The sequence below is a fragment of the Gopherus flavomarginatus genome, chromosome 2 (assembly GCF_025201925.1).
Source record: "Gopherus flavomarginatus isolate rGopFla2 chromosome 2, rGopFla2.mat.asm, whole genome shotgun sequence".
NCBI lineage: Eukaryota > Metazoa > Chordata > Testudines > Testudinidae > Gopherus > Gopherus flavomarginatus.
Window position 1 is genome coordinate 193,253,481 of NC_066618.1, and position 11,352 is coordinate 193,264,832.

The following is an 11,352-nucleotide window of genomic DNA, read 5'->3' on the forward strand; positions in this document are numbered from 1 at the left end:
TTTACCTGTAAAGGGTTAAGAAGCTCAGTGAACCTGGCTAACACCTGACCAGAGGACCAAGATACTTTCAAATCTTGGTGGAGGGAAGTCTTTGTTTGTGCTGTTTCTTTTGTTGTTTGTTCGCTCTTGGGGCTAAGAGGGGCCAGACATGCAACCAGGTTTCTCCAATCTTTCTGAAACAGTCTTTCATGTTCAAAATAGTAAGTACTAGCTAGAAAAGGTGGATTAGACTTATGTTTCTTTTCTTAACTTGTGAATGTGTATTTTGCTGGAAGGAGTTTTACCTGTTTGCTGTAACTTGTATCTCAGGCTAAGGGGCAGGAAGTCCCTCTAGTCTATATAAGCTGAAGACCCTGTAAACATTTTCCATCTTGATTTTACAGAGATAATTTTTACTTTTTTTCTTTCTTTAATTAAAAGCTTTCTTTTTTAAGAACCTGATTGATCTTTTTCCTTGTTTAAGACCCAAGGGGATTGGGTCTGAACTCACCAGGGGATTGGTGGGGGGAAAGGAGGTGGGGGGAAGGTTAATTCCTCTCTGTTTTAGGTCCAAGGAGTTTGGATCAGTGTAATCTCTCAGGGTAACCCAGGGAGGGGAAAGTCTGGGAGGGGAAAAGGAGGGGGAATGGTTTATTTCTCTTTGTTTAAAGACCTAAGGGGTATGGGTCTTGGGTTCTCCAGGGAAGATTTTGGGGGGACAGAGAGTGTACCAGACACTGGAATTTCTGGTTGGTGGCAGCGCTATCAGATCTAAGCTAGAAATTAAGCTTAAAAGGGTACATGCAGGTCCTCTCTTTCTGGACACTAAAGTTCAAAGTGGGAAAAATACTTTGACAGTGCCATTTTGTTTTCCAAGCAATTTTAATGCTCATGTGATATACTGGAGTGACTGAACACCCAAGACTCAGATCTCCCATACAGTGGGCACGGCCCAGACAAAATGTACTATCAGCATCTCCACACTGCATGACATAACATCTCAACGCTGATATGGAGAAAGCACCTATGAAGATGAGAGGGTAAAATTCAGTCTGCAGGCCCATGCCCATTCGCATCCTGTCCCCCATTAGGCGTTGCGTTAGTTTCAGTTGTAATACCATTGTGAGCAATAGATCAATGTATTTGGTTTGGATGGCTGTGCTGTGTTTGTTGTCATGTGGCTACTACTGCACTAAATTTCCTGTTTCTTTTTTTTAGTGCAGTTTAGATTCCCTTTCCACCTTTGTGGTGGGGGAGGCAGAAAAAAGTAAGGATAAGAGTGGAAAGTCTGCTCAAACAGAAGTGTTATTATTGATGTATTTTATTATTTAATTTTTAAAAATGACACTGTAGAAAGAATGGTAACGGTTATTATATTTTAAAATGTTATTTAAAAATTGATAAATATTTTACATAATTTAAAGTACAGATGCTTCAGGGCTGGGATCCAGCCTACTTTTTTGTTTTTACAGTGCGTAGCACATTGTGGGCACTATGGAAAACAAATACATAATTAACCATGATAATAAATGCTGTGCATTGGCTTGATGCAGTATTCTTGATTTTTCTTGATATCACACAGGGCCTGAAAGCCCAAAGTCAATGGGTGTCTTCCAACTGATTTCACGGGCCTTCAGAACAGGCCCACAGTCACTGAACTGCAAAATTCATTGAATTTCTGTAGGTCTCCTCATCATTAGTTGAAATCTGCAGTGAAATCTTTTCCTTAAAGGAATAATGGCTCATCAGCTCATAACTTTGGAACATATCGTGTGATGCAGATACTTATTATTATGGAGGAAGAGGAAGCCCAAAGTTCAATTTAACTAGCAAAACCATGGTCTGTTATTTAATGCTTTTCTGAGCAGAAAATATTAGCTGACTCTAGAGAAAATATTTTCTTTATCAAGCCTGTCTATACAATTAAAGATAATTAATGTCTAAAATACTAAGATTTACAAAAATGGCTATTTTCTCCCTGTGGACTATCTGAGTTGTATATTAGTGATTGGTTGTTGCCAAGAATATATCTTTTAGATCTCACTATTTACTCTAAACCAATTTCAATTTTTTCTGCCACTGTACATTTTTGTGCTGGGGTTTGATTTTACAGTCTCAGATCTGTTTTGGAAATGCCCAGTTCATCTCTTTTGGGGCCTACAAACCCTTACTCTGCCACATGACAATTTGTGAGAGTGGAGATTACTCAGCATCAAGCCCTTAGATAGTTTAAATCATCTTTTTTATTGGTGTTTGCAAGAACAACAACTTTACAATAACATGAATAAATTATAGAGGGGCTGAAATTAATGATGAATGGAAAATGTCTGAGATACTAAATTGCAGCTTAGAAAATCTGCTGTCAGCAAGGAAAATAAAGAAGAGAAACTCTGACAAATAAGAAGGGAGGAAAACCTTATTAAAGGACATATTGTTAAAAAGCTGATTTGTAAATTCCCGGAGAATGTGAACATACACAAAGTCATTCAGTATGAATGATATGCATGCTGGGGTACTAAGATTTAACTCAAGTCAACAGAAAGACTCCCATTAATGTCAAACGAGTTGAACTGGGCCCCAAGAGAATTAGCATACAAAATTACTGCACCACTGCCTTTAAATAAACACAACCCTGGATAACTCAGGGAGCGACAGAAGATTAGAGGAAAGCAAATGCAGCACTGGATTTTCAAAAACAGAAAGAGAGATTCTACGCCCATATGTCTAATGTCTATCCCTAATAAAATAATTGAACAAATAACGACGGAGAAACGACACCTCTAGATGCTCAATTTAACAACTTGGGGTGTGTCTGCCGTGGAGCTGAAAGGTGCAATTCTCAGCTCAGGCAGGCTCACCCGCAAGCTAGCTCGCTAAAAACAGAAGTGTAGCTGTGGCAGTGCAAGCAGTGGGAAGGGCTAGCTGTTCTGAGTACTTACCTGGAGTCTCAGACAGGATTGTACTTGGGGCAACTAGCTGCTCCTGCTGCCATGGTGAATACATTTCTATTTTTAGGGCACTAGCACAATGAGAGCAAGTGTGGGTATATCTACCCGAGCTGCGAATTACACCTCCCAGCACCACTTACCCACAGTCTCACAGGTGACAAACTTGGAGAGTATTTTGGATAATATAGAGTCAGAAGATTAGGAGGAGAAAGTGCCACTAAAGTCTGAGAGAAGGAACTGGAGTGAGCTAACAGTCTCCATTCGCCCATCAGGACTGGAAATAAAATGTTAAACAATACAGTGGGGGAATGGTAGGATAATTGTGCTCCCTGAAATAAGTGGAACAAATGACTCTTCCTTGCCATTGTTGCATGGCAGGTTCCAGCTGCATGATAGATCTGGCCAAAGCAAAATCTTAAGACCAGAAACACAGGCAAAATGGATAGAATTGGTTCTTACCAGGGAAATTTTGGAGGAAGAAAAGAGGAGCAATATAGAACTGACAGTTTGGAGCAATGGGGGTTATGCTGGGTTTAAGCTTCCTTTGTCCCCTTCCGGTCCTGGGCTGCTTCCTGGCACCCAGCATAATTTAGAAAGCCATGGGGACCTGTCTAAATGGATGACAGTTTTCCCAGGTTGTCTATGGGCTGCAACATTACCCAGAATGTCCACAGAGCTGTGTGCTTCAATTCTGCCCTGCCCTCCTTATTCCCAGCTTCTCTATGATGTACCTCCTATGCTAGCGCATGAGAAGGGGCCCTTGGAAGACACATTTGTGGCTGTCAAATATTCCTGCACCCAGGAAATCCTTCTCTGACACCATCCAAGGGTGAAATCTTGGTGTTAGGGTTCCCTCCCCACTCTGAACTCTGGGGTATAGATGTGGGGACCTGCTTAAAAGACTAGGCTTATTTCTCCAGCTTAGGTTAAAAACTCTCCCAAGACACACATCCTTCCTTGTCCTTGGATGAGTACTGCTGCCACCACCAAGTGATTAAAACAAACATTCAAAAAGGGCCACTTGGAGCCCTACCTCCCCCAAAATATCCCTCCAAGCCCCTACACCCCCTTTCCTGGGGAATCTTGAGAATAATAGCCTAACCAATTGGTTACAAAGTGAGCACAGATCAACCCTCCCTGGGTCCTTAGGACACTGAAAAACAATCAGGTTCTTAAAAGAAATTTATTTAAAAAAAGATAAAAGAATCACCTCTGTAAAATCAGGATGGAAGATAACTTTACAGGGTAACAAAAAGATTCAAAACACAGAGGATTTCCTCTCTAGGCAAAACTTTAAAGTTACAAAAGCAGAGATAATCCTCCCTGTTAGCACAGGGAAAATTCACAGGCTAAAACAAAAGATAATCTAATAAATTTCCTCCCTATTACTTACAGTTTGTAATCTTAGAGGGATTTAGTTCAGGTATGGCTTTGGGAGATGTATTTTCCTTGCCCTGATTCCTCGCTGACCCGGAGAGAAAACCACAAAGAGACAAAACAAAAACCTTCCCCCACAGATTTGAAAGTAGCTTCTCCTCTCATTGGTCCTATTGGTCAGGTGCCAACCAGGTTATTTTAGCTTCTTAACCCTCCACAGGTAAAGGAGGGATTTTATGTTACCCTTTGATGTATGTTTATGACACTTGGACTCACTGAAATCAGTGGCTAAATTTCCATTAACTTCAGTGGGGCTTGGCAGGGACTTCACCCTTAGAGGGGGAGTTCGAAAAGCACTTGGCATTGACCTAACTTTGCTCTCACTGAAATCAGGGAAGCATTCCCATGGACTTCAGTGAAATCAGACAGAAGCCAGTGCTGAGAGTTTTTGAAAACCTCAGCCATAAATCCCTAATTTCTATCCATTTGGAATGGTTTTGTAACAATGTTTTTCCTCTGCAAGTGGATGTTATCCTTTGTGAACCACAGACTTTAATTGTAACAAAACAAAAAATGTAATCTCCAAAACTCCCATATGTTGCTTGCCGAATTTTTTTTTTGCTAGATCAACAGACAACAGTAATAGTAGTAAAATTACAAAATTAGCAGCTGCAGGGAAAACAACTGATGTACTGTACTGACCTATTGTTTATTGAATTAGAGTAGTGTTTTATACTATATATAGCATAAAATATTATAGTATTTTATAGTGTCGTATAAAATCTTAATCTCAGCATGAATTGCTATGGCTATGAATGGGTCACATGGTTTGTAAACAAGGTGGAGCAGGGCCATCCTTAGCCATAGGCAGAATAGGCAGCTGCCTAGGGCACCACTAGGTCTGGGGGCAGCGCTCTGCCAGGAGCCCGGACAGACAGGAAGCAGTGGAGCATGTAAGAGCAGGGCTGTTGGGTCCTAGAGAGATGAATGCAGCACAGTCTGAGGGAGGGGATTGACTGCTGGGGTCTCTGGGAAGGGGTAGGGAAGGAACTCACCTGCTAGTGTGACTCCTTCCCCCAGCATGAGGTGAGGCAGGCTCAGCGGCTCTGGCAGTATCCTTTGTTGTCCTCCATAACATCTGTTCTTCTCCCCGCTGCCCCATGGAGCACCCCACCTTTCTCCCTCTCCCCACGGAGTACCCCTCTCTCCCTCCTCCCCTCCCTGGCTGCCTACTGAGGAATGAAAGTGAAAGTAACTCACTTCTTTGGCAGGCAGCCAGGATTGGAATGGTCGCATAGGACTGGGTTGGGGACAGCCAGATAGCATGTGCAAAAAATCAGGACAAGGGGTTGGTGTAGGGTGAGCAGATGTCCCACTTTTATAGGGTCTTTTTTGGGGTCTTTTTCTTATATAGGCTCCTGGTGCCTATATAAGACAAAGCCCCAAATATCTGGACTGGCCCTATAAAATCAGGATATCTGGATCTGGTCACCCTAGCTGGGGAGTGCATCTCTCCCCCAGGCGGAGCTGCACAGGGCAGGATGAGCTGCTGTGACTCCGTGGGTACCCTGTCCCTGAGATCAGATGCTGTGCTAACTTCACTATGGTCCGTTGGGCTGGCGGTGGTGCCTACTGGCATGTGATCAGACCTGAGGGTTTGCTGCTGCTGTTGCCACTCTGCATCCCAAGAGGTGGATTTTGGGGTCCTGCAGTTTTCCACCTATCTCCTCCTCTACTGCAACTGTTGGATCAGCAGGCTGGGGGGCTGAGCCAAGCGTGAAAGCAGTGCTGTGTTGCCATTTAGATAGTCATTTAACAAATTTGTTTGCCAAAAATGCTTGCTAACAATCCTGAATTCAATTTCAATTATCAAAAAAAATATCTTAGCCAAAAACAGAAAATTAAGTTGTTGACAATTATTTGTGACAAGTTTGGTATGGGGAAGGGAGTGGGCCCGTTTTCATCAGAGAAACAAAAATGTTGACTGACTTTCCTATAGCCCTGTTACTGCTAACTAGAGCCCTCCAACAATTGTAATATGCTCATCTCCTTACTAGTGTATAGAGCAGGGGTTCCCAAACTTTAACAGCCTGCGAACCCCTTTCACTAAATTGTGAAAAGTCATGAACCTCCTCCAAAAATGAATATTTTCAGGGATTTAAGTTAAAATTTCCTCAGTTTGATGGATGCCCCAACTGCCCGCCCCGCTCTTCCTGGGGCTCAGGCTGGGGTTCGGGCTGCCAGCTCCCCCGCTGATGGGGGCAGGGCTCAGGCTGCCAGCCCCACTCTTCCTGTTACTCAGGCTGCCAGCCCCGCACAGAGCACTGGGGTTCAGGCTGCCGGCTCCCTTGCTGACCACCAGGACTTGGGCTGCCAGCCCCAACTGCCCGGCCCCACTCTTCCTGGGGCTTGGGCTACCAGCCCTGCACGGAGCGCTGGGGTTTGGGCTGCCGGCTCCCGCGCTGACCACCAGAACTCAGGCTGCCAGCCCAAACTGTCCAGCCCTACTCTTCCTGGGGCTCGGGGTGTCTACCCTGCAACCGGGTCCCAACTGCTGTCTCCAGTGCCCGGGGTCCTCTGGCCGCCGTTAGTGAAATTTTTCTGGCGAATCCCCTATAAAGTTCTGCAAACTCCCAGGGGTTTGTGAACCCCAGTTTGGGAACCACTAGTATAGAGCAGGGGTCAGCAACCTACGGCACACGTGCCAAAGGTAGCATGCCAGCTGATTTTTGATGCTCTGGGATTCCGGCTGCTGCCGCATTGCCAGCCAAAGTCTCAGCCGCCGGCCCCACTCAGCACCCGCTGCTGGCCTGGGGAGCCCCAAGGAACCCCAGGCTGGCAGCAGGGTAAGCAGGCCGGCAGTTGAGACCCCAGCTGAGCCACTCAACCCACTGTCGGCCTTGGGTTCCATTCACTCAGCTGGCAGCGGGCTGAGCGGGACTAAATTCAACGAAATAGGAAAACAAGAGCAACTAATGACAAAGTGCAAGAACCTAGAGAGCCTCCTGAAGCACAGGGATAGTTTTGATTTAAATGGACTTGAACTGTATGAAGAATTGAGTACACTGTCATCAATGTTGCCACATGCAAAATCAATGATGGACATTGTACAGTTTATTCATACCAGCAAACTTGTTTATATATATTTTATATATTAACATGTACATTGCCACTCATATTCTACTGACAATTTCTGTAACAGTAGCATCAGGAGAACAGAGTTCCTCAAAACTAAAGCTCATTAAAAACTATCTCCTCTTTACAATGAGTCAGGAACACTTGACTGGTCTTGCTATTCTTGCAATCAAACAAGACATCACTTTGTCTTTGTCATACGATGACATTATTACTGATTTTGCAGCCAAAAAGCCAGAAAGATTGCTTTTAATTAAAAACTAATCCTTGTTTCAATACCTCTTCATATAAATTTCCAATACAATGGTGACAAATTTAAAAAATTATATTATTTGCATCATTCTGTCAAATCAGAATTTTTTCTATAGTGCTGCCTCTTTAGTGCTAGTTCATCAGCATTACAGTGTGCTTCATTAAGTTAAACTGGTTTTAATAACATGCATGTGGCAAGTTTTCCAATACTGTAAGCTTATGTTTGTGTTGCTCAGAGCAAGTCAGGCACAGGGGCACCAGTTTAATAATCCTACCTACGGCACCATAAATCCTAAGGATGGCCCTGAGGTGGAGTATAAATAAACGGTTACTATAAAGAGCAAAGAGTCAACTAGTGTGCCTAGGGAGGTGCTGCAGAGACCTCTGTTAACTTCTGTATTTAGTGCTTTCATTAATCCACGAGAATAGGGAATAAAGAGCACAGTCCCAGATGTACTAAATTGGAACCAATTGCAAACACCAATGACTACAGAGAAATTATAGAAATGGACCTAGAGAGATAAGAAACTGAGGAAGTAAGAAAGAAAATGGAATTCAGTTTGGAAATAGAGCAGCTGGAGTGCTCGAATTCAAATGGATAGGGTGAGAGGGAGGGGCGAGAAACAATATGAAACATCTATGCACAATGGGAGAAGCCTGGACAGGAGTAGCTTGTAGTACATTTACAAAGCAATGTGGCAGGGAAAAAATAGCCAAGGTATCATAGCATGAAATGTGAGATGTAAAAGTCTCTCGGTATGTGGCAATGGTACAATCACATCTGGAACACTTGGTTCATTTCTTAGGGTCATGCTACCTGAAAGATGCTGGTCCACTGGAGAGAGTTCAAAGAAAAGCAGTAAAAATAGTTAGGAGGATAGAGGGATTGATTTACAAGGAAAGAATAGAAAAGTTGAACATGTATAGCTAGACTAAGTGACAGCCAAAGCCAAGTGAACAAAGAAACACTTTTTAATGATCCAAAAAGGGAATTGTTTAGCAAATTCGAAGGAAGTGCAAATAAGAGTGAACAGATGAAATTAAGAAAGGAAAAATTCAGAGTGTCAGGAAAATTTTAGGTAGAATAGCAGCTTTAGGTCTGTATTAAAAACAGAAGATGAAGGCAGTGGACCGGGATTGAGTTATGTAATTTGAGTACCAAACAGTGGTGACATGGCTCAGTGCAAATGTATTACTGAACTCAGAAAATGCTTATTTGACTCCTGCCATTAATGACCGGATTAGCATTCAAGCAATAGAGGATAAAGAGTTAGTTGTTGTAGGTAAAATCTGGCTCATCCAGCTCCCTGATCCAGAGGAACCTTTTTCTAGGTCTTTATCAAATTCAGTTATATATTTCTGCAAAATGTTAAGCACCAAGAGCGTGATGCTGGACTGTCCCGCTCATTAGAGCAGGCAAGTATATGCAATGTACAATATGACACAGTACAACAATTTTTAATTCCCTGGGACAACTTCTTTGTAGCCATTGGTAAATGTATTCTGTTCTTCATTATACCTTTTACTAACACTCTGCAGGCTCTCTCTAACTGCACCTGCTGTGTTAATGATCGTATAATGTATAATGGCATATGTACTTTGGGAAATTAGGAGTATAATGCGGGCAGGAGAGCAATTGACTGGACATTTTAAATTACTAGCTTATACCTTTGCTACAAACAGAAAGTCAATATCACTGAGTGAAAACCCTGAATATTTTGTGAAGAAAAGCTTGCTTTCAATGATATTTAAAGAAGCAGTAAAAAGTAAGGAGAAATGAAAAAAAAGACTACGTGGCTTAAATGAAACACTTCCATAGCCAAAACAGTGATGCTGTTTGCAGGTAGACATTTTTCCTTTTAAAATGCTTTTAAACAGTTCAATTATACAGTAATGTTTTCATACAATGATCAAAGTAAGATTTAGTGACCTTTCAGTATGTTCTTTCTAGTGATAGGCCTGAATTAAAATCTCAAATCTGAGCACACCCAAATGTTGGGGAAGTTTGGATCTGATAGATTAGTTAGATAAATAGAGAAGGATAACATTAGATACGTGTGGAGGAGGGCACTGCAAGATGAAAAGTGTTCCAGCACTGTTACCATGTGCATAACATTATTATCTGTAAGGAAGGAAAGTGTATGCAAAAAGGGCAGAATGACTAACAGAAAAGGAGATGAATACAAAGGAACAAATGAGATATGAATGGAGTTTTTAAGAGGATACTGCAAGTGGAATTGTGCTGTAGAGAAGCCACTTGACCTAATGTTAGATTCCAAGACGAGGGCTAGAAATGGGGAAACAAAAATGGGAAACCACCAGGTGAAATTTGAGCCTGCGCAAAACCTTTCCATGAAGGAGGTTAATGAACTTGTGCAAGGCCCCCAATGAGAGCAGCAATTAAAGCAATTAACATTTTAACACTAAGTAAAAGGTAGTAGATTGAGAGGGCAATGCAATTTTGGGCTGGATACACAGAAGTATCATGGTATGCACAGTGACTGCCATTAAACTCCTCATAATTTTGCCTTTGCAAAGAGCTAGTGTGACTGTGGCAACATGAACACTGTAGGTCAGTGGTTCTCAACCAAGGGTACATGTATCCCTGGGGATACTTGGAGGTCTTCCAAGAGGTGTATTAAATCATCTAGGTATTTGCCTAGTTTTACAACAGGCTACAAAAAACCCTAGCAAAGTCAGTACAAACTAAAATTTCATACAGAAAATGACTCATGTATACTGCTCTATATACTATACACCAAAAATGGATTGATTTTATAATTATATGGTAACAATGAAAAAGTGAGCAATTTTTCAGTAATAGTGCGCTGTGACACCTTTGTATTTTTATGTCTGATTTTGTAAGCAAGTAGTTTTTATGTGAAGTGAAACTTGGGGGTACGCAAGACAGACTACTACAAGGGGTACAGTAGTCTAGAAAGGTTGAGAACCACTGCTGTAGGTTAATTACTTGGAAGGGTGTTTCAAAGATTGTAATGGTGGCCACTGTATGGCTCTTAAAGCGTCACATCTGGAAGTGTCCTTTCATTTAGCGGCAGTTTGCCAGAATGATGCTGTCAAACTGGGAGTGCCACCAAGATGAGCTACAAAATGGTCAGATGGGTTGATTTATGTGTAAAGGCAAAGAACTAAAGAGCCTCAGTTTTGTTGCAGGGAGAATGACAACCATATGCTTGACATTCGAAGAGTGTAAACACTCAGGGTGGAAGAAGAGCTCTTTGCATAGTACAGGAAGGAATAAGTGGGAGAAATGGAATGAAATTGAGAGACTATAGGCTGAATAGGTCCTGATGGCGAGATGCTATGTAAAAGTCCAAGAAGTGGCTGAACTTCCATCATTTAGGAGTCCTTAAATTTGACTGGGCAAGGCATTAGCGAGTGAACTGTAAGGAATATCCTGCAGTAAGAGGAAGCTGGGATGGATGAACTAAAGCACTCCTTGCAGCTGTAACTTTTATGGCTCTTTGTGGTCCATTAGACTATGACATTGAAGGGGAATGATGGAAGCCTCATCATGATAAACGTTTAGGTGCTGATATTTCTATGCATGCAGCTTTGCACACGCAAATACCAGGCCAGGCTTTTTCTATAATTGATGTGTGTGTGCGCGCGCAGGCATTAGCACTGGAAAAGTGCACAC